Here is a 20439-nt window from a genome sequence, read left to right on the forward strand (position 1 = left end):
GGGCCACTGTGCCTCAGCAGGCAGAGTTTTCACCTGCCATGCCAGAGACCCGGGTTCAATTCCCAGTGCCTGCCCATGCAAAAAAATAAAATATATAACTACATTAAAAAAAGAGTGCAAAAATAGACAACAAAAACTATGGTCAACTGATCTTTGACAATGCCCCCAAACTGAACTAGGACAAATAGTCTTTTCAATAATTAGGCATGGGAGATATCAATAGCCAAAAGAACAAAAGAGGACCCTTACCTTACATGCTATATTTTTTATTACCTCAAAGTGGATCAAACAACTAAATATAAGAATCAGTCTCATAAAGCTCCTAAAAGAAATGTAGGGAAATATCTTCAGGACCTATTAATTAATAGGATGTAGCTTCCTAAATTTTATACCCAAAGCACAAGCAACAGAAGAAAAAAATAGATAAATGGGAACTCCTCAAAATTAAATGCTTTCCTTCCTCAAAAGACTTTGTCAAAAAGGTAAAGAGGCAGCCAACTCAATGGGAGAAAATATTTGGAAATCACACATTAGATAAAGGTTTGATATCCTGTATACATAAAGAAATCATACAACTCAACAATAAAAGAACAAACAAAATAATTATAAAATGGGCTAAAGATATGAATAGGCATTATCCTGAAGAGCAAATACAGAACGCTAAAAGCACAAGAAGATATGCTCATTTTCATTAGCAATAAAGGAAATGCAGATCAAGGCTACAATGTGATACCACCTCACCTGCATGAGAATGGCTGCTATTAAGCAAACAAGAGACTACAAATTTTGGAGAGGATGTGAAGAAACTGGGACACTTATGCACTGCTGGTGGGAATGCATAATGGTACAGCTGCTATAGAAGACAGTTTGGCAGTTCCTTAGGAAACTAAATATCAAGTTGCCCTATGACTGGGGATTACCACTACTCATTATATATTCAGAAGAGCTGAAAGCAGTGACACAAACAGACTTTTGCACACCGATGTTCATAGCAGCACTATTCACAATCACCAAAAGCTGGAGACAATCCACATGCCCATCAACAATGAGTTGAAGTACAAAATGTGGTATATACATACGATGGAATATTATGCAGCAGTAAGATGAAATGATGTCCTGAAGTATATGACAAGATTCATGAGCCTTGAGGACATAATGCTGAGTGAAATAAGCCAGACTTAAAAGGATAGATACTTCATTATTTCACTTTTATGACCATGGTAAAGATAAAATCAGAGGCTTATAATACAGAATATAGGGAACCTAGAGATACATGGAAGTTAGAATGGCTGAATGGTTAGCTAATGAGGTTGAACTCAAATGTAACAGGATAGATAGAAGTGAAGGTGGTTCACTAGTAGGTCTATAAGTAATATTATCATATTGTAATATACCGTATTGAAGGTGAACATAATTGAAAGGGGTTCTATAGACCCATGTGTACCATCGATTAACACTACAAATATAAATAAGTTCTTGCATGAACTACTGCAAAGGTATGAATCTTATACAAAGAGTGTATAAGTTCGAAGTATGGGGGAAAACTGCTATTGCATGCTTTGGGCTATGTTTAACAGGAAAACATCAGCAGAACCACAGCAACACCAGGAGTACATAATTGGCGGAGGGACAAGAGTTAAGGGGAGGGTGTGTTTATTGGTTATCTTTCTCTTGGAAACAATGAAATTATCTAAAATTGAGAGTGTTGATGGACTGTGGACTTTGGGCATTATACATGATGCCTAATGGATGGAGGTGGCTGAAGGATGCACTGACTGAGGAGTACACTGGTGAACAAAGGTGTATACATACTATTGAATACTATGCTGCTACAAAAAGAACAAAGTTGTGAGGCACGAAACATTGTGAATGAACCTGTCAGACATCTGGTGAGGCAAAATAAGCCAGAACCAAAAGACTAATTATTATACGGTCTCATTTAGAAAATATTTATAAGAAAACAGGGGCCTAGATTGTAAGCTCTTAGAGCAGTCATATTTAGTCCAGAGTGGTAATTATCATTTCTTGATTTTGAGAAGCTCTTTTATATATATATATATATAACCTGGTATTTAGAGATAAGAATGAAGCCAATCAGGTGGGGGATTAAGGTAATTCAGAATACAGGGGTAAGGAAGACATTGTCTATATTTTGGAACCTCATCTACTCTTTGAGACCAAAGGAATAAAGGTTTTTTTTTGTCCAGACCCTAAATATTCTATACCACATAATCTAACTCAACCTGTCTGGATAGATTATTTAAACAATCCAAACACATGAAGTCCAGAATTTAGAATGAGGACCTTTAATCCTGTATAGATTAATGTAATGCCTAGATACAAGCCAGAGTATATCAAGCAGATAATCAAAAGGTATTGGCAAAAATCCCTTGAGGGATAGGAGAAAAAATATGTTAAACTTTACCAGCGGGAAATCCGCAGATACTTGTCAAACATTAGAGAACCCAAATCAACAGGCCAGGCCCTTGATCTTGAGGCTTGCGCTCATGACGCTTATTACGTATGTACTAAAGAAGCTTAACCTACCTATAGGCATGCCTAAGAGTCACATTCAGAGGCCCTCCTCTGTTGCTAGGTGTGGCCTTTCTCTCTCTCTAAACCCAACTCTGCAACTGAAACCACTGCCCTCCCCCCACTACTTGGTATATGGCATCCAGGGGTGAAAGTCACCCTGGTGGTACAAAGATAACCCCCAGGGATGAGCTTGGCCCTGGCACCATGGGATCAACAATGCAATCCTGACCAAAAAGGGAAAAATAAGCATAACAAATAAGGTATCAGTGGCTGAGAGAGTTCAAATAGAGTCGAGACACTACACTGGCGGTCACTCTTACGCATGCTTCAGTTAGACGTTGCTACCTATCAAAACTTGCTATACCCCCACTAAAACCATTTTAGCTAATCCTAAAGAATACATAGGGCACTATATAAGATTCCACAAGGGTTCCATGCACTAGAGTAACTTTCCAGAAACCTACAACCTCCAAATGGGTCCCTGGACCAGATAAGTCCTGAAACCTAGAGGGACCAGCCTCTCCAGAACATGAGCTAGTTTCATCTCCCTACCCCCTACTACTGACAGCCCCTTCCAACATGAAAATGTTAGAATGGGCATAGCCCAAATACCCCTAAAGAGTGGGAGAAAGATCAAAGGTGATGGTGGAGTTACACAGAGAAGGTAGGGTTTAACAAACGAGTATGATTGCTGAATCATTATATTGATATTTCTTTTAGTCTCCAGTATCTTAGAGCAGCTAGAAGTAAAAACCTAAAATTATGGCATTGTAACCCATACCAAACTCCAAAATCTGTTCTACAACTAATTGTTGTGCTGTTCTTTGAAATTTATTGATTTATATACACATATACATTACTTTTCACAAAAAAGAAAAAAAAAACGTCAATTGTGATGATAAAAAAAAAAAAAAACTTATTCCTCCTCGCCTCCAAAGTTTTGAGGAGCAGGTAGAAAGAAAAATCTGAGATGATGGTATGGTAGCCCATGACATACTCTGGGATCCATCTTGCAACTACTTGTTGAAGAGTGCTTTGAAAACTATTGTTTTCTTTCTTAGCTTTGTGTGTATGTTATACAATTTTAAAAAGTTAAAAAAATAAAAAAGATTCTACAAAGGTTCCATGCACTAGGGTAACTTTCCAGAAATCTACAACGTCCAGATGGGTCCTCTGATCATATAAGTCCTGAAACGCAGAGGGGCCAGTATCTCCAGATCATCGACTAGTTCCATCCCCTAGCCCATATTGTTGACATCCCCTACCAACATGAAAAGTTAGAATGGGCATAGCTCAAATACCCTTAAAGAGTGGGATATAAGTATGACTGCTGAATTATTATACTGATATTTCTTTTAGTCTCCAGTATCTTAGAGCAGCTAGAAGTAAAAATCTAAAATTGTGGAAGTGTAACCCATACTGAACTCTGAAATCTGTTCTACAACTAATTGTTGCAAAGTGCTTTGAAATGCTTTGCTTTTTTGTATATATGTTATTTTTCGCAAAAAGGAAAAATATATATTTCTTCCAGTGTTTTGGAGAAGCTAGAAGGAAAAATTTGAAACAGTAGAATGGTAACCCATAACAAACTCTGAAATCTGTTCTGTAACTGCTTATTGAAGTGTACTTTGAAAATCATTGCTTTTTCTTTTGTTTGTATATATGTTATATTTAGCAATAAAAAAACATTAAAAAAAACTATAATGAGGTATCATTTCACATCTACTAGAATGGCCACTAGTAAAAAAACAGAAATTTTGGGTCATGTATGTTACTAGAAGGATTAAATATAAATATAACATTCCTGTATACCCGCCCCATACACTTTGCATGTGTGGTCCTTTGTTACAATTGATGAAATAATATTAAAATATTACTCTTAACTCTAGTCCATTGTTTGTACTAGGTGTGTTTTTCACCACTATATCGCTCTATTACTAATACCTTGGTATGATTCATGAAAGAATATTCTTACATTTGTACCATTAATCACATTCATAGTCCACAATAGGGTTCACTATGCTATATAGCATATAAGAATGTATAATCTCTCTAATTTAAAAATAATAACAATATTTTTTTAAATATTATGCTAAGTGAAAGAACCCAAACATAAAGTACTACATATGGTATGATTCCATTTATATAAAATGTAAATATAAATAAATCTATTGAGACAAAATTAGATTAATGGTTACATAGGGCTGGGGATTGAGAGGGATTGAGAGGTGACCACTAAGAGGTGTGGAGTTTTTCTTTTTGGCATAATATAAACATTCTAAAATTGATTATGGTGATGATTGTACAACTCTGTGATTATACTGAAAGCCATTGCTTGTACACTCTGGATGGACTGTATGCTATATGAATATATTTCAATAAAACTGCTTTTAAAAATATTATCTCCAGCCGATATCACTTCTCTGAACTTCAGGCTCATATATCCCATATTTATTCAACATCTTCAATTAGACATCTAATTGGCATCTCAAATCCATGGTAACTAACCCAAATTCAACTTGAGATATCTCCCCAAAACCTGTACCTACCACAACCTTCTCCTGTGCAGTTAGTTAGCAGTTAGGATGACAACTCCATCCTTCTAACTGCTTAGGCCTAAAGCTTTGGCATCATCTTGGACACAAATGCTATGCTGCACAACTCCAGGGAACACTAGTTATATTTTATTCAATTCTATTAGTGCTGTGCCACCCAGTGGCCCTGATTTCCTTGATTCCTATTTCTCTCCCATCCCACATCTGATATGTCAGCAAATCTGGTTGACGCTACTTTCAAAATATACCCAATTCTCACAACTTCTCCCCAATTCCAATGTTCCTACCCTGCACCAAGCTTGCCCTCTTATAGTTTATTCTCCATAAAACAACCAGAGTAGGGGGGGTGCAAGGGTAATTCGGTGGTAGAATTCTCACCTGCCATGCTGGAGACCCAGGTTCAATTCCTGGTCCACGCACGTCCCAAAAAAACAAACAAAAATTCAACAAATGGTGCTGCAATAACAGGATACTCACATGGAAAAATAATGAACAGTGACCCCACCAAACAGCATGCTAAAAAAAAAAAAACAACCAGAGTGATCCTTCTAAAATATATCAGGTATCATTTCTCTGCTCAGAATTCTTTAAGTGCTTCCCATCTCACTCAGAATAAAAATCAAAGTCCTTATAATGGACTACAAGGCTCTGCATTCTTCTTCTCTTTGGCACTTATTCCTATCTAATATACTATATATTTCATTTATTCATCTCACTTATTGACTTTTGCCTAGATAAACTCCAGGAGTTTAGGAGCTTTGTATATTTTGTTCCCTGATAGATCCTCAGCACCCACAATAGTATCTGACAAAAAGAACACGCTTAATATAAATTTGTAGATTAAAGAAATAAAGTACACCGGGAAGGTAAATCTTCTTCCCAATGGGCTAGAGTCATACCAAAACCAATATAATACATGAAATGGCATTTGAGTAACCAGATAGTGCTGGTTTATTTTTCCATTGCACTGACATTTTATTTGAAGTCTCCTTTCTTTTGCCTCCTAAAGAAAAGGAAACTGACCTACATATAGTAAGGAGCGCCCCCTGGTGGGAACAACTCCATCAAAGCAAAGGAAAAGAAAGTCTGAGGAACAGCCCCAAGGTTTAAACTACAAAGATCATTTGGGATAAAAAAAAAAAAAAAAAAGTGACTCCATTTCACAGGAAAAGTCCTAAATAGGAAGAAGGAAACTAAAGATGAGGTCTGAAGTGCATGCGGACGTGTATCGACTTATTTTACTGTTGAATATCTTTGGCAACAAATGGTGAAGAAAAACATAAAATTCATTTAGGTTGAACAACATATGTACCAACCCTCAAGCAATTAAAAATCTGGTAGAGGATATAAGTCATAATTACAAAAATGCAATAATCAATTAGTATGACTGTGAATGAAAGAATGTGGGCCAAATAAGAGGAATAAACTAAGAGCAATGACTTACCCAGCAAAGATACTGCTTTAGACTGAATAAATCCAGGAAGATATCCTGGAGGGAATGCTTCTTAAGCTGAACCTTGAAAGATAGGATTGTAATGAAAGAGCATTCTAGGTAAAGACTTAAATATTGGTAAGAGCACATAATGTGGGAAAACAAGCAGACCAGTGGGGTCAATCTGGGTAACTCAATGCAGAACCCAAACTCCTCCTTGAAAAGAGCAGAGGATTCTCAACAGAAAAGTCTTTGGCAGAGGTAAACACAAGAGGGAACCAAAGGAAGCCCCTTTCCTTGTTTTCCCTAAGATAAGAAGAACATTACTTTAAAATATGATTAACAAAAACGAAATAGCCAGCTTACATAATAAAGGATTTTGATTCCATAACAGCCAATGAAATAATTTTTCCAACATGCGTACCTATTCTGGTCTATATTCTATCTGAAGGTAATGCCCAGAGAACCTACTTTTCAAATAAGGCTGTTCCCCCTTCCATTCCCTCCTGTGCAATACCCTTCCCATGCAGTGCCAAAATGCATCCTGAATCCATCCACTCCTCTACATCTCTACTGCCATCACCCTAGACCAAGCCACTATCATCTCTCCCCTGGGCTAGTGCAGCAGCCTCCTGAATGGCCTCCCTACCTACACGCTGGTCTCTTTTTAAGCTTCACTGCACACAGCAATCGATTCACACAGGGATATGTTTGGGGGAGGTAAATAACTCATGCTTTATTAACTTTTCATTCTAAAATCTTCTCAGACTTACAAAGAAAGTTGCAAAAATAACACAGAGAATTCCCATATACCTATCACCCTGATTCTCCAAATGCTAACATTTTACATAACCATATTACAGAATTATAAATCAATAAATTAACATTCATGCAATACTATAATTTATAGACCATATTCAACTTTTTCCCTACTTGCCCCCTAATGTCCTTTTAATGATCCCAGATTACATGTCTCCTTAGTCTCCTTGAATACGGAACAGTTTCTCAGTCTTCTTTCTTTTGCCTTTTATGACCATGACATTTTTGAAAGATACTGACCAATTAATCTGTAGAAGGTCTCTTAATTTTGGGTTTGTCAGATGGTTCATCCTGACTAAATTCAGGTTATATGTTTTGGGCAAGAATACTTTAGACATGATGTTGTGTCCTCAGTGAATCATATCAAGAGGCACATGATGTCAGTTTGTTCCAATATTAGTGATGTTAACTTTGATCATTGATTAAGTTGGTGTTTGCCAGGTTTCACAAGGATACAGTTACTATTATTCTCTTTTTAATTTATAAAAATGTTGCAGGGATGGGTGGCTCAGTGTTAGAATGCTTGCCTTCCAGGCGGGAGACCCAGGTTCAATTCCCGGACCATGCACCAAAAACAAAAAAAATTGTCATGGAGATACTTTGAGACTATCTAAATACTCTGTTTCTCATCATACTTTTGCCCACTAACTTTAGTATTCTTTGATGATTCTTACTGGAAACAATTATTATTTTGTGACTACCAAATGGTAATTTTCTTTTTTCATCATTCCTTCTACCTTTATTAATTGGAATTCTACTGTAAGCAAGTTCTTTACCATCTCCCTTATTTACTGTATTTATTTATTCAATTACTTATTTATATTAGTATAGACTCATGGATTCTTATTTTATTCTATGGGTATTAATCCATTACTATCATTATTTATTTTGTTGCTTAGATTGTCCTAGATTTGACAACTGGGAGCCCTTTCAGGTAGAGTTTTGTATCCTTCTAACATGTCCCCATTATTCCATGAGCACTTTCTTATTTTCTGGCAGAAGATATTCCAGGCTCATCTTATATTTTCCTGCCCCAGCCCTAGAATCAGCCATTTATCTAAAGAGCCTCAGTTACTTTTACTTGGAGAATGGTATTTTAAAACCAAGTTTTTAGTACTAGATCATTGATATTGGGAAGCATGTTAAATGTAATAATAGAGGTATGCTAAGGGCGCTACAGGAGCACTGAGGCAAGGCAGTGAAATCATGATAAGCAGTCAGAGGAGGCTTCTTGGAGGAGGTGGCACTTGAACTGAATTTGAAGACAAAGTAGATCTTAGCTAGATGAGTGGAACACCAACTAACTAGCTGTTAATAAAGCTCGCAAGGTGTCATTTAACCTGATAAATTTTCTGTTTCTCTATGATCTGGCCCTCACTTCAGCTTTGCACAACAAGAAATCCAATCTTGTAAGTGACCTAGAGACATCTGACATTGGAAATCCTGACACATGATAACACAGCTCAGGTGAGAATGAAGTTTATAAATAAGAATGTCAATCTGTTAATATAACTGTGAAGTGAACATTGTCTCCCTGCAGACATGGCTACTAAAACAATTTCCTGGCAAGCCTAGAACAGGGGTTGGCAAACCTTTTCTTAAAGGGTCAGATGGCAAATATTTTAGGTTTCTGGGGGCATATACAGTATCTATTACAACTACTTAACTCTGCTATGTAGGGTCAAAGCAGCCATAGACAATATGTAAATGAATAAATAAGACTTGTTCCAATAAAATTTAATTTACAAAAACAAATGGTGGAAAACAAAAAAGAAATGGTGGGCCAAATTTGGCCCAGAGGTCATAATTTATCAAACTGTAGACTAGAATAAAAATAAGAGGAGGAGTTACATGATTCAAATGCTTTATGACATCAGGCTTTGGTAGCTTGGTGTGTTTATCAATGCAACAGATATACACCTATCTCCAGTACCAGACTGGGTGTGTTTTCAGGCAGGGTCACTTCCCCGTTGAATAGTAGTTAAGTAGACACTGCCCACATTTGCCTCTGATTCTTTTCATCTGCTAAACACTATAAAATCCCACTCCACTTTTAAAATCTAGGTATAAGAAAGCTCTACTTACCAGTCAGACTCCAAGGGAAATGGCAGCAGCATCAGTTTACATTCTGCAACTATTCTGGAGAGAGCATCTTAATCCTTTGTAACTTGCAAAAACAAAGAGAGAGAGTACATCTGATTCCTTCACGTGTTCCCCTAGAAAAACAGACAGGTTTGGCAGTATTAATATATATAGAAGAGGTACTAACATGTACATTCCATGAGGCAGAGATTGTTTTTAATTAGAAATAATTTATTATACTTACAAAAGCAGTACAGATTCACTGTAGAAAATTAGAAAACAAAAATAGCCCAAAAGAATTGAAAACAAGGATTCAGATATTTTTACACCAATTTTCATAGCAGCATTGTTCACAACAGCCAAAAAGTGGAGGCAACCCAAATGTCCATCAAGAATGATTGAATAAACAAAACATGGTATATATACACAATGGAATATTATTCAGCCATAAAAAGGAATGAAGTTTTGATCTATGCTACAGCATAGATGAATCTTTAAATCATGATGTTGAGTGAAATAAGCCAGACATAAACACAAAAGGACAAATATTGTATGATTTATCATACTTACATGAAATATCTAGAATAAGCAAATTCACAGAGACAGAAGTAGATTAGAGGTTACCAGGAGCTAGGGGACAAGGATAGGGAGTTATTGCTTAATAGGTACAGAGTTTCTGTTTGAGGTGATGAACAAGTTCTGGTAATGGATGGTATTGAAGGGAGTGCAACATTGCAAATATAATCAATATTACTGAATTGTACTTAAAATTATTAAAATGGGAAATTATGTTTTATATGTAATGTGTGTTTGTGTATACATGTATATATATTATCACAATAAAGTTTTTTAATGTTTTAAATAAAGAAAAATTTAAGTAATTTCCCCATCTAAAAAGTACCACTGGTAACAGATTAGCATATATCTTTTCAGATCTTTTCCTAAGTATCTATAATACACAAATTCATTTTCTACCATAAGGAGATCACACTGTATGTCTGTAACTGTTCTTTTGTTAGTGATCTCCACCTTTCCATGCTAAGTTTGCATTTCATCGAATACCCATCCATATTCAAATTTCTGTAACTTTCCCCAAAATGTCCTATAAAGCTATTTTGTGCAACTCAGAATCCAATCCCAAACCATATAATGCACCTTACCTCAAGTCTCTTTTCATGTACAATAGTATCCTTCTTCAGAACAGGAATTTTATTGCCTACTGTATCATCAATGCCTATAACAGTTCTTGGTATTCAATAAGTATTGGTATAATTAATTCCTCCAAAACAGGGGATATGGAGGATTCACCCTAGAGTTTATCTCATCTACCCATCACTCTTCATTTAAGGATGATGAAAATAAAGTCCAGAGAAGGGAAGTGACTTGCCCAAGAACACAGCAAGAACATGGCAATTGCTTTCCATTCCTCTGGTCATTTGACTATATCAGGAGTTGGTAACCACTTCTGTGAAGGTTCAGATAGTAAATATCTGGGGTTGTACGGACCAAGAAGCAAAATCATAAATATTATGTAAGTTAATTTTATAACAAGAGGACAAACAAATTTGTATAAGTTTGTATTGCTGAAATTCAAAATTCAATAATAGCAACTGACTACACAGTTTTGTAATACAAGTTTACTAATGAAAAGCATATTATAAAAGATTAATATTTTGCATAGTTGGGGTTCAAACTTCCTGTTCTCTATCATCAAATTGTTTCAAATGTTCATTTGAAAAAACATTCTTAGCTCAGTCTGGAGGCCATAGTTTGCCAACTTCTGTACTATACCATACTGCATGTCTGTGATCTGGGATTTTCTTAAAAATGAGTGAAAATAGCATTCCTTTTAATTAACAGTTGCAACTGCATTCTGGTTTATTGAAGTACTATGGTACTATGCTACAACTCCTCAGCCACTCCTTTAAAATGTGTATATCTTACTTCAGTTAGCTGTTTCCTAACTATTGAGCAGATAAGGGTTGCCCAGGATCAGAGGTGGGAGTGAGAACTGTCTGCAAACAGGCTTAAGGGAATTTGGGGAAGTAATGGAAATGTTCTAATTGTTCTAAAACTGGATTGTAGTGATGGTTGCGCAACTGTTAATTTACTAAAAATAATTTAATTGTACTCTTACAATGAGTGAATTTCATGGTATGTAAAGTATACCTTAACGAAGTTTTTTTTTTTTTTTTTGGTAAACTTCAATCTATTATTTAGTTTCTCTCTAAATTAATCTCTTTTTTTTCCCCAGTTGGACAGCCCCTATTACAGGACCTGGTAAGAACTGTGATGAATGAAGTTTGTGAGGGTTTTTTTTGTCGGTTTTGAGGCTTGAGGATGTGCTGACAGAAACATCAACGTCATTACACTCTCTGAAATTATAAGTTATCTCGAAGTGCACAGTGCATTTCCAGTTGGGTGGGCCCAGCGTGTGGTCTGAACATTCCTTGGCCTCTCTGCCCGCTTAAGTCTGAGTGTGCTTAAGGCCCCTACCCCCGCAATAAACTGTAGTCAGTTAACAAGTTCACTTCTCGGAACTCTCAAGACTTTCTTATAACCAAGAGAATAGCTGTCACTGTATATATATGAAAACACTGATTTTTTTTTTTTTTGACAACTTGGCCAGTGCTTACTGGGAAAGAATGCCCTGAAAAACCAGCCAAAAGACACAAACTCTACCCCTAGGCCCGCTCCCGTGGGGTCCTTCAGGGAAAAGTGCATCAAACGGAGGCGGAGAGGTGCAGCGGCATGTAACAGCACCTCTCCCAGCTAGAGGAAAGGCTGGGGCCAAGTCCCTCCTTTTATGCATTGCGAGAAGGGCAAAAATGGCCACAACGTCAGGGCGAGGCGTCTCCTCCCGGGGCCTCCTGGTGCCCGGGAAACTCACGCGGCTGCTGTTAAGGGTCGCGGAGAGATTATAGAGAAGTACGCCCGGACTTCTGTTGCTTTCGCCGCTGCAGCCCCACCCTGTGGCCAACGCTGAGTGAAAGGAGAATGCAGCTTGACCAAGGAAGGCAGCCTGACCCAGCCCAGCAACACGTCACCTCTACCTCCTCATGGTCTTGTCCAGGGCCCCAGTCTCCGAGCCCCACGTATCCGCGCGTGCCCGGGTCACGTGGCCGCCAGCCTTCCGGAGAAAGGCGATTGTTCCGCAAAGCCCCCTCGTAACCGGAAGCGGGAGAAGCCGGTGAGGCGGACGCCATCCTGCAGGCTCCTGCGTAGGCACGTAGGCGGCTTCCGGTACGGAGGGCCGGGGGAGGCAGAGGTTGAGGCTTCTTCAGCGGAAATGGTTGTGCAGCTGGCACTCAGCCAAGCGTGGCGAGGCATAAGGGACTAGACCCCGGCCCGAACTGAAATAGGTGGAAGCACTAGGCTACCACCCTCTCCTCCCTTCTCCACAAAGTGCCCCCATAAGGACTGAATGGCGAATGATTACTTTGAACTTGGATCCCAGCTCCCTTCTACAAAAACGGAACACAATCCCCACTGTTGCTACTTCCATTCAATGTGGTTTTGTTGATGTCCCTGAAAAAATAATGTGTTTCTATTTGCAGCTGTGTGAATGTGAATAGCTCCTCTATAAAATAGGGATAATAATTATGCCCACTTCACATGGTGTTTGTGAGAAGTACATTTAAAAGTCCACCTAAACCCTGGACCAGATAAGTCCTGAAATGCAGAGGGACCAGCCTCTCCAGAACATCAGCTAGTTCCATACCCTATCCCATATTATCAACAGCCCTTTTCAACATGAAAAAGTTAGAATGGGCATAGCCCAGATACCCCTAAAGACTGGGAGAAAAATTAAAGGTGATTGTAGAGCTATACAGAGAAATTCGGGTTTAACAAATGAGAATGATTGCTGAATCATTATATTGTTACCTCTTTTAGTCTCCAGTATGTTAGAGCAGCTAGAAGGTAACACCTTAAATTGTGGAATTGCTACCCATACCAAATTCTGAAATCTGTTCCACAACTAATTGTTACGATGTGCTTTGAAATATATTGTTTTTTATCTATGTTATTTTTTACAAAAAAAGAAAAAGTCAATTGTGATGATAAATGCACAGCTATATGATGATATTGTGAACCATTGATCGTTCATTTTGGATGATTATATGGTATGTGAATATATATCAATAAAATTTTTTTTAATCTGCCTACAAGATTTAGCAGGCTGATTAAAGCTAGCTAATTAGTTTATCACTAATTAGCTAGAAAACATCTAAAGGGGAGGTGTCATCTTTCCTCAGAATTCAGGGAAATGAAAGGATTTTTTTTTATATGAGCAGGCACTGGGAATCAAACCCAGGTCTCCAGCATTGCAGGTGAGAACTCTGCCACTGAGCCACTGTGGCCCACCCAAAATAGAAGGATTTTGACACCACAAAATAAACACACACCTAAGGTGAGTTATTCATAGGAATGGGAAGAAAAAACTATCTATCCCCACACTCAGCCTGGACACTGAGCACCAAATCCGTACCTTATGATCTACATAAACATGAATTTTCAATTCCACTATCTTCATTAGCATTTTACTTTTCCAGGACACCCCTTCTCAGGCAAATGGTTTAATTTTCATTACAGGAACTTCCTCCCTTAAAGACCCATTTAAGGGAGGAAGCATTAATAGTCTATGCCCTAAGATTTTCTAATGGGAAGCATTAATAGTCTATGCCCTAAGATTCTTTGAATCCCTTAAAATCCTCCCCTTGCTGCTTCCACCAGTTCTAGACTATTGGGTCATGATTCTCATTCAATCCTAATCAAGTCCCCACACTGAAAGATCACCCTTAAACTAAACTTTCATTTCTGACCTTTTCTTCCCCCCACCCCGAAATACTGCCAAAACTTTGCAAGGTGATCTGCCTTACTGAGGTAAGCAATAAACACAACCTTGTCACATCAATAGGTTATGTCAGCACTACTGGGGAGCCTGCGCTTTGCAGTTTGGGAGGTTTCATGTCATCTAGTCAAGGCAGAGACCTTTTCACGTCTGCTCAGGTACCTGGGAAACTTGGACTTGGAAACAGTGTGCTCCTCTGAGGCCTCTTGAACTTCTGCTTTGGGCTCTCTGACCACAGTGGTGAGGTAAGTAGGTTTCACATTGATTGGAATTCTCTTTCATGGAGCTCCCAGTTGCTGAGGATAATAATAGTCCTACGGCCCACCCATCACTCCCTCTGAGAAACTACACCTACCACCTGGATTATATATAGGGCTCTTCTCAGTGTTCTGACTGTCCCTAGGTTCATCCTGTCATGGTTCCCACCATAGTTGTTTTGTTCACAGTGAACTACTGAACTTAATGGCATGCCCAGTGGCTTACTGCATTGTAATTGTGAGGTAGAGCTGTGATGTGGCTGTCACCTGGGTGATTTTGTTATGTCTTCCTTCCCATTCCAGCTGCCCTGCCCACTATCCTTTGGCTAAGCTCAAGTACTCTCTATTCATTTCAAATCGTCTAATAGAGCACTCAGAAGAGTTCTTTCATTTTCTTCTAAGTCTTCCAGATTTTATATTAATGTTCCTTGTTGTTATATTTTAAGATCTCTTTCCACTAATTCTCTTGCTTTTTCTAGGAAAACATACTGACTACAATTAGTAACCGGCATTTGTCAGCCAGTAACAGTGTTTATTGCTTGTAGGATTTTTTTTTGCTATGTTTTTATATTGGCTCAGGCTTTACTCCCTTATTCTTCTTTTCTGCCAAACAATCTTTGCTTTTTGCTCTCAAAATTATTTTATTTATCATTTAAAAAGAACAAAATCGAAATTTATAAACATATGTAAAACTGTAGCCCCAAGAAAGTAAATTATACATATAACTACACTCATACATGGGGCTAGAGAAAAGTTTTAAAAGAAATATGTCAGAGTATTCAGTGTTTATATATGGATTATTTTTTCTCTTTCTGTATGCTTTTATGACCATTTAAATATTAACCGTATAAAATATTTTACATACTTTTATGACATACTAAATATTCTACTTTTGTAAGAACCCTAAAATTAGTAAATAAATAAAATAGTTTTACAAAACATTCTTGCAGACAAAGAAGGGAAAAGCTTACATGTTATCACTTGAGTTTCAGATATCCAAATGACACTAAACAGAATCTGTTTTCAAATATCTTTTCCTGACCCAAGATTAGATCTTGGTCCATTAAGTTTATTTAAAATCAACCTCTATCATGTTCTAGCTAGTAAAATTTAATTCAACCTCTATCATGTTCCATCTAGTAAAATTTAAATTATTTTACCTATATTCTTTAAAGCAGCTTAAACCTGTGCTTGATGACCAGAAACTGTTCGTGTTCATATCTGCCTATTACCTCTACTCCAATAACTGATCTTCCACTGTGATACAGTTTATCTGAGCAATGCCAATATTTTTACTTGGAATATATGATAGAAAGTTCACCAGCACTGGAGCCAGACTTACCATCTACTTTCTAGCTATATAATCTTAGTCCTGTTACTATCCCTTGCTAAGACTCATTTACATCTTATAAAATGGGGCTAATAGTTCTTATTATATTATTGGCATGTTCACCACATCCCAGTTGAAAACAATGTTCAATGTTATTACTCTTGACTAGTCTTTAATAGAAGGAAAATATCCAACAGTACCCGAAACATTCATATTTTACAGACTAATTATTTTTAATATTTACAAATACACATGGGGTGACCGGGAATTTGAAACACTTAAACCTAAGGCTTAAATGATGTGACATGGATGAAGCTACTGAGAAACCTATCTCCCACTTTCTACCATGCTAAGAGTAGGTGGTCCAACTATAAGACAACACTTAAACTAAGGAAGTGAGAAGGAAGGAAATGATCTAGAATGTCTCCAAGGCTTCTAATCTCATCAGCTAGGTAGATGATGGTTCAGCAATGTACACTGTTCTCTCATTGACTATGTCCTCACTGGTATCACCCACACCAGGATAACAGCAGTGATAAAGAATGCCATTCTCTGAGTACCTATTGTGTGCCAGATATATCATTCATTAAAGCCACAAACATTTATTGAGAACTACCTATGTTCCAGGCAGTGTTCCAGGAGCTAGGGATGCACCAGTGAACCAAGCAGACTAAAATGCCTGCCCTTGTTTAATTTATAGTCTATTGGGAAGAGAAAGCAATAAGCAATTAATGTAATAAATCAGCAAATTATGTAGTATAGTAGAAGAGAGGTATATGATAGAAAAATGTAGGGTACAGGGAAGGGGGAATAGGAATGCTGATCTCCAGGTGTGCAGTTTTAAATGGGCTGTTCAGGAGTGGTCTTATTGAGAGGTGGCATTTGAACACATACTTGGACACAGTGAGGGACCAAGGTACAAGAATATCTGGAGAAACAATGAGAACTGTGAACACACCTGAGGTGGGAGTATGTCTGGAGGATGTGCCAAGACATTCAAACAACACTGTACTGGGTACAGAAGATATAAGCCTAATGGTGAAGACAGATAGTTATACAAGCAATTAGAGTAAAGTGATAAATCCTATGGAAGATATAGAGAATGACTTTCAGCAGAGTCAGGGAAAGCTGGCCTGAGGAAGTGCCATGTGGGTTGATAATTAAAGTTTGATATGATTTTTACTAGGTGAGAGGGATGGGGTCCTGTCTGATAGGACAGCATTTCTAATGTTCTGGAGAGTCAATGATAACAAGATGGCCTGGTGGACCAGTGGTCCTTCAATCTCTTTTCTAGAAAGACTACACTTCATTTCTTGAGTTTGACTCAGTGCTCTGAAGATATATCCAGTGTAGCATTATATTGCAAATGTGTCCAGTTCATTCAAACAAGTTTTACTCTTAATCTTTTAAGTTGTTTCCAGTTTTCTATTGTTGAAAAAAAAATACACTTGCCAGTTATTTTCTTAGTATTGATTTTAGGAAGTCAAGCTGCCAGATCCAAGGGTTTTCATATTTCAACCATTGATGCATTTCCCTGTCACCCTTCCAGAAAGAGGGTATCAAATCTCAGTCCTACACAGTGTGGGAGAGAGACTGTTTGCCCACATCCTCACCAACAGTTTATTATTTTTAGTATCTTATCCCATAAATTGGTTATAAAAATAAATATGAGGTAAAAAGTTTAAGATTCTGAGAAGTAATTTGCCTAAACTGATAGATGTTTTTCTGTCTTGTTAATAAAAGAAATGAGACTGAGGTCATCCTACTGTGCAGATCTTAGGTCATGATTATGACAGTCAGAAACTGGCACCCATGATCCATCCAATAGAATTATCTGATGCTTTGTACCCTAGTACCTTATATCACAGTTTTATATGAACAGTTTTATATCACAACTGGGAAGACTGCCAAATTTGGGGAAAGGCAGATCCGATGTCAAATTCCAGCTCCACCCCTTACTAGCTGTCTGACATTGGGCAAATTACTATAACCTCGTGTGCCTCAGTGTCCTCATCTGTAAAGTGGGGGTGGCAAAAATGGTAAATTTCTAAGGGAGCAGTTGTAAGAGGTCACAACAAGTTCTGAGCTCTAGTCTGAGAGGACCTGTAGCAGCTGGGTATCCATACATTCTGTTAGAATGAGGCCACAAGACCCAACCTCACTTTCTCAGCTCCTTTTTATCCTGCCACTGAGATTCCTGGTAGTGGCAAGATTTCAAGGTTACCTTGATCTTAAAAAACTCCTCAGACTTCAGTCATGCCTCCTTCCCACCTCCACTGGGGAGACTCTGTGTCACTCTACTATCAGCTCCCCTCATCCCTAGCTTCTATCAGTGGCTACAGGGAAGGGCTTGGGTGGGGGGAAGGTTTGGCTGGTCTTAGGCTATCTGTAAGAATAGGGGGGTCTCATGTGGGAGAGTAAGAAATTCCCTGGGAGTACACAAACCATGTGTAAAGGAGGCCCGGTGTCTTTCTTGCCCAGGAATACATCTCAGGCTTCACTTTCCCTTATCATCCAGTCATCATTATCATCATCATCATTAAACTCTCTGATGTTTCTGAATACACTCTTGTGCCTGTGAGGACCGAAGTTCAGTGTAGCTGTTGTAGATCATCACATCCTCAGATTAACGTTAGATAAGCACTGCCTGGTTGGCATGGACCACATGTAATTTTATCTATCCTTCCTCCTGTAGCAGAGTAATGCATTCTAGCAGAGTAATTGTAGCTACCATTTCTTGAGGGCCTACAACGGACCAGCCCTGTGTTAAACACTCATACATATGCCACACCTGGAAAAGAAGGATCTTATTATCTTGAATTTGCAGGCCTCAATCATCATGTGTCATGTGCAGATAATAACACATACATCATAGGGCGCTGTGAACACATGAGAGCCAACACATGTTAAGAAGCATAGACTTTGGAATCACTCTGGAGTCGGACTTCTTGACTCAACTACTAACTAGCTGAATGACCTTAAGCAGGTTTCTTTACTTTCCAACCTGTTTCCTCATCTGAAAGATGTGATAATACCTATCTTAGTGGAGTTTCTGTGAGGACTAAAGGAGCTAATGCATTTAAAGTGTTTGGCACGGGGTGTCTGGCACAAAATAAGCTCTTAATAAATCACAGTTATAAGGATTTTTATTTTATTACTGTTATGGAAGGTTCAGGAAGAGGAAAATATCTGCAAAGGAGACTGAGAAGTGAACACTATAAAGGTCAGGGAGGAGGGAACTGTGAGGCTGGTGTCATGGAAACCAAGAGAAAATAACGTCAGGAAGGAGGGAGATAATGCAAAAGGGTACTCAGAGGCTAGTTTCTCTTAGCAAGACAAAAGGATGATTTTTTCATCTCTAAGCAACCAATAAGAATGAAGAGAGGAAGGAAGGGGGGGAAAAAAACACAGTTTTAAACGAAGGGTATCAGACAGAAAATTCTCTAAAAGCCTTCTTTTATCTAAGCCCATTTGTCTGCTCTGAATGTCCAGGTGTCAGTTCTAGGTCTCCCAATTAGAAAGCATTTCTTGAATAAAGGAAAAGCCAATGTCTTACAAAGTGAAATAACAAGAAATATCAGGTTTACATCATGTTCTGAAATAAAAAATTAGACAATTTCAAATTTACACAATAAAAAAGGATAAAGGAGAGGGAAGGTAAAGGGGATGAGTCACAAAACAGATAGGGGGATGGAAGAAAAAGGAGATGAATCACAGAACAGGTTTTAAAAGCAGTGGGCAATACTGAACCCCCATGTTAACTCCAGTGAAAAAGAAGGTGGCGGTATTACCACATTAATTTAATTTTCTTTTCATCATTTACTCTGCCTGGTACCAGGAAGAAATTATGGCAGCATATCCTGTTTTGGAGTAAAACATTCAACATGTTGAATAGAGTAAAATTCAGAAAAGGTGAGCAGGAAGTGGAATGACATTCTAATCTGGAATAGATGAGTGGGCAGATACCCTGTAAGTGTAGATTTAGGAAAGAATAAGGAGGAATAAAGGGTTATAAACCTATGAGAGCTGGAGAATGTTGGGGGCCACTGTGACTTTGAGGGCCTGAGTGGAGCGACCACTTGCTTTGGGGATGGGAAAGGGATCCCCTTTGGCTCTAGAGACATGGAGGTAGCTGCCAGGGGCCCAGAACTGCCCCCAGAAAGATGCAAGGACTGACATTTTGAGTCTTTGCTCCTGGCCCAGTTCTCAGCTAAAGGATCAGGGGCAGACAGGCCCTCCCAGCATCCTTCTGGCCATGAAGGTTAAGGTAACTGTGCAATCATCAAATCCTGGAGGAGATGGTGGTAGTGATGAGCAGAGCACTGGAGCCTAGAACATCAGATTGTGGTATCATGGATGGAGCAGGAGCAAGAAGCCAGGGAGGAGCTGATGAGGTGTTTCTGGAAGGAGAAGCACTTCAAATCAGATTCTGAGTATGGCAGTCCAGTGAAGGCAGCAGTGGGTTTCTTGCAGCAACTGGCCTCTAACCCTCCCTGGGAATAACAGCTTGCACCCTCTTTATCCCTACTGAGCAGACCATCTACTCCTAGCATAGTTAGAACCCCAACACCTGTCCC

General features: G+C 38.4%; 2 long non-coding RNA genes across 7 annotated transcripts in view; one reads left to right on the forward strand and one right to left on the reverse strand.

Annotated features, from left to right (window-relative positions):
- Positions 1–14710, reverse strand: part of LOC143671630 (uncharacterized) — a 247906-nt gene extending 233196 nt beyond the window's left edge. For 3 of the 6 annotated variants that reach the window (XR_013169619.1, XR_013169618.1, XR_013169620.1), the window contains exons 1-2: positions 12314–12464; positions 9427–9557 (exon numbers count right to left, since the gene is read on the reverse strand). This is a non-coding gene — a long non-coding RNA (uncharacterized LOC143671630). The other 3 variants (XR_013169622.1, XR_013169623.1, XR_013169621.1) reach the window with 3 other exon arrangements.
- LOC143671632 (uncharacterized) overlaps positions 12567–20439 on the forward strand; it is a 42383-nt gene continuing 34510 nt past the window's right edge. Inside the window, exons 1-2 of the long non-coding RNA XR_013169624.1 lie at positions 12567–12666; positions 14342–14520. This is a non-coding gene — a long non-coding RNA (uncharacterized LOC143671632). The remainder of the gene's footprint in view (positions 12667–14341; positions 14521–20439) is intronic.

Source organism: Tamandua tetradactyla, chromosome X (genome assembly GCF_023851605.1).
Source record: "Tamandua tetradactyla isolate mTamTet1 chromosome X, mTamTet1.pri, whole genome shotgun sequence".
Lineage (NCBI taxonomy): Eukaryota > Metazoa > Chordata > Mammalia > Pilosa > Myrmecophagidae > Tamandua > Tamandua tetradactyla.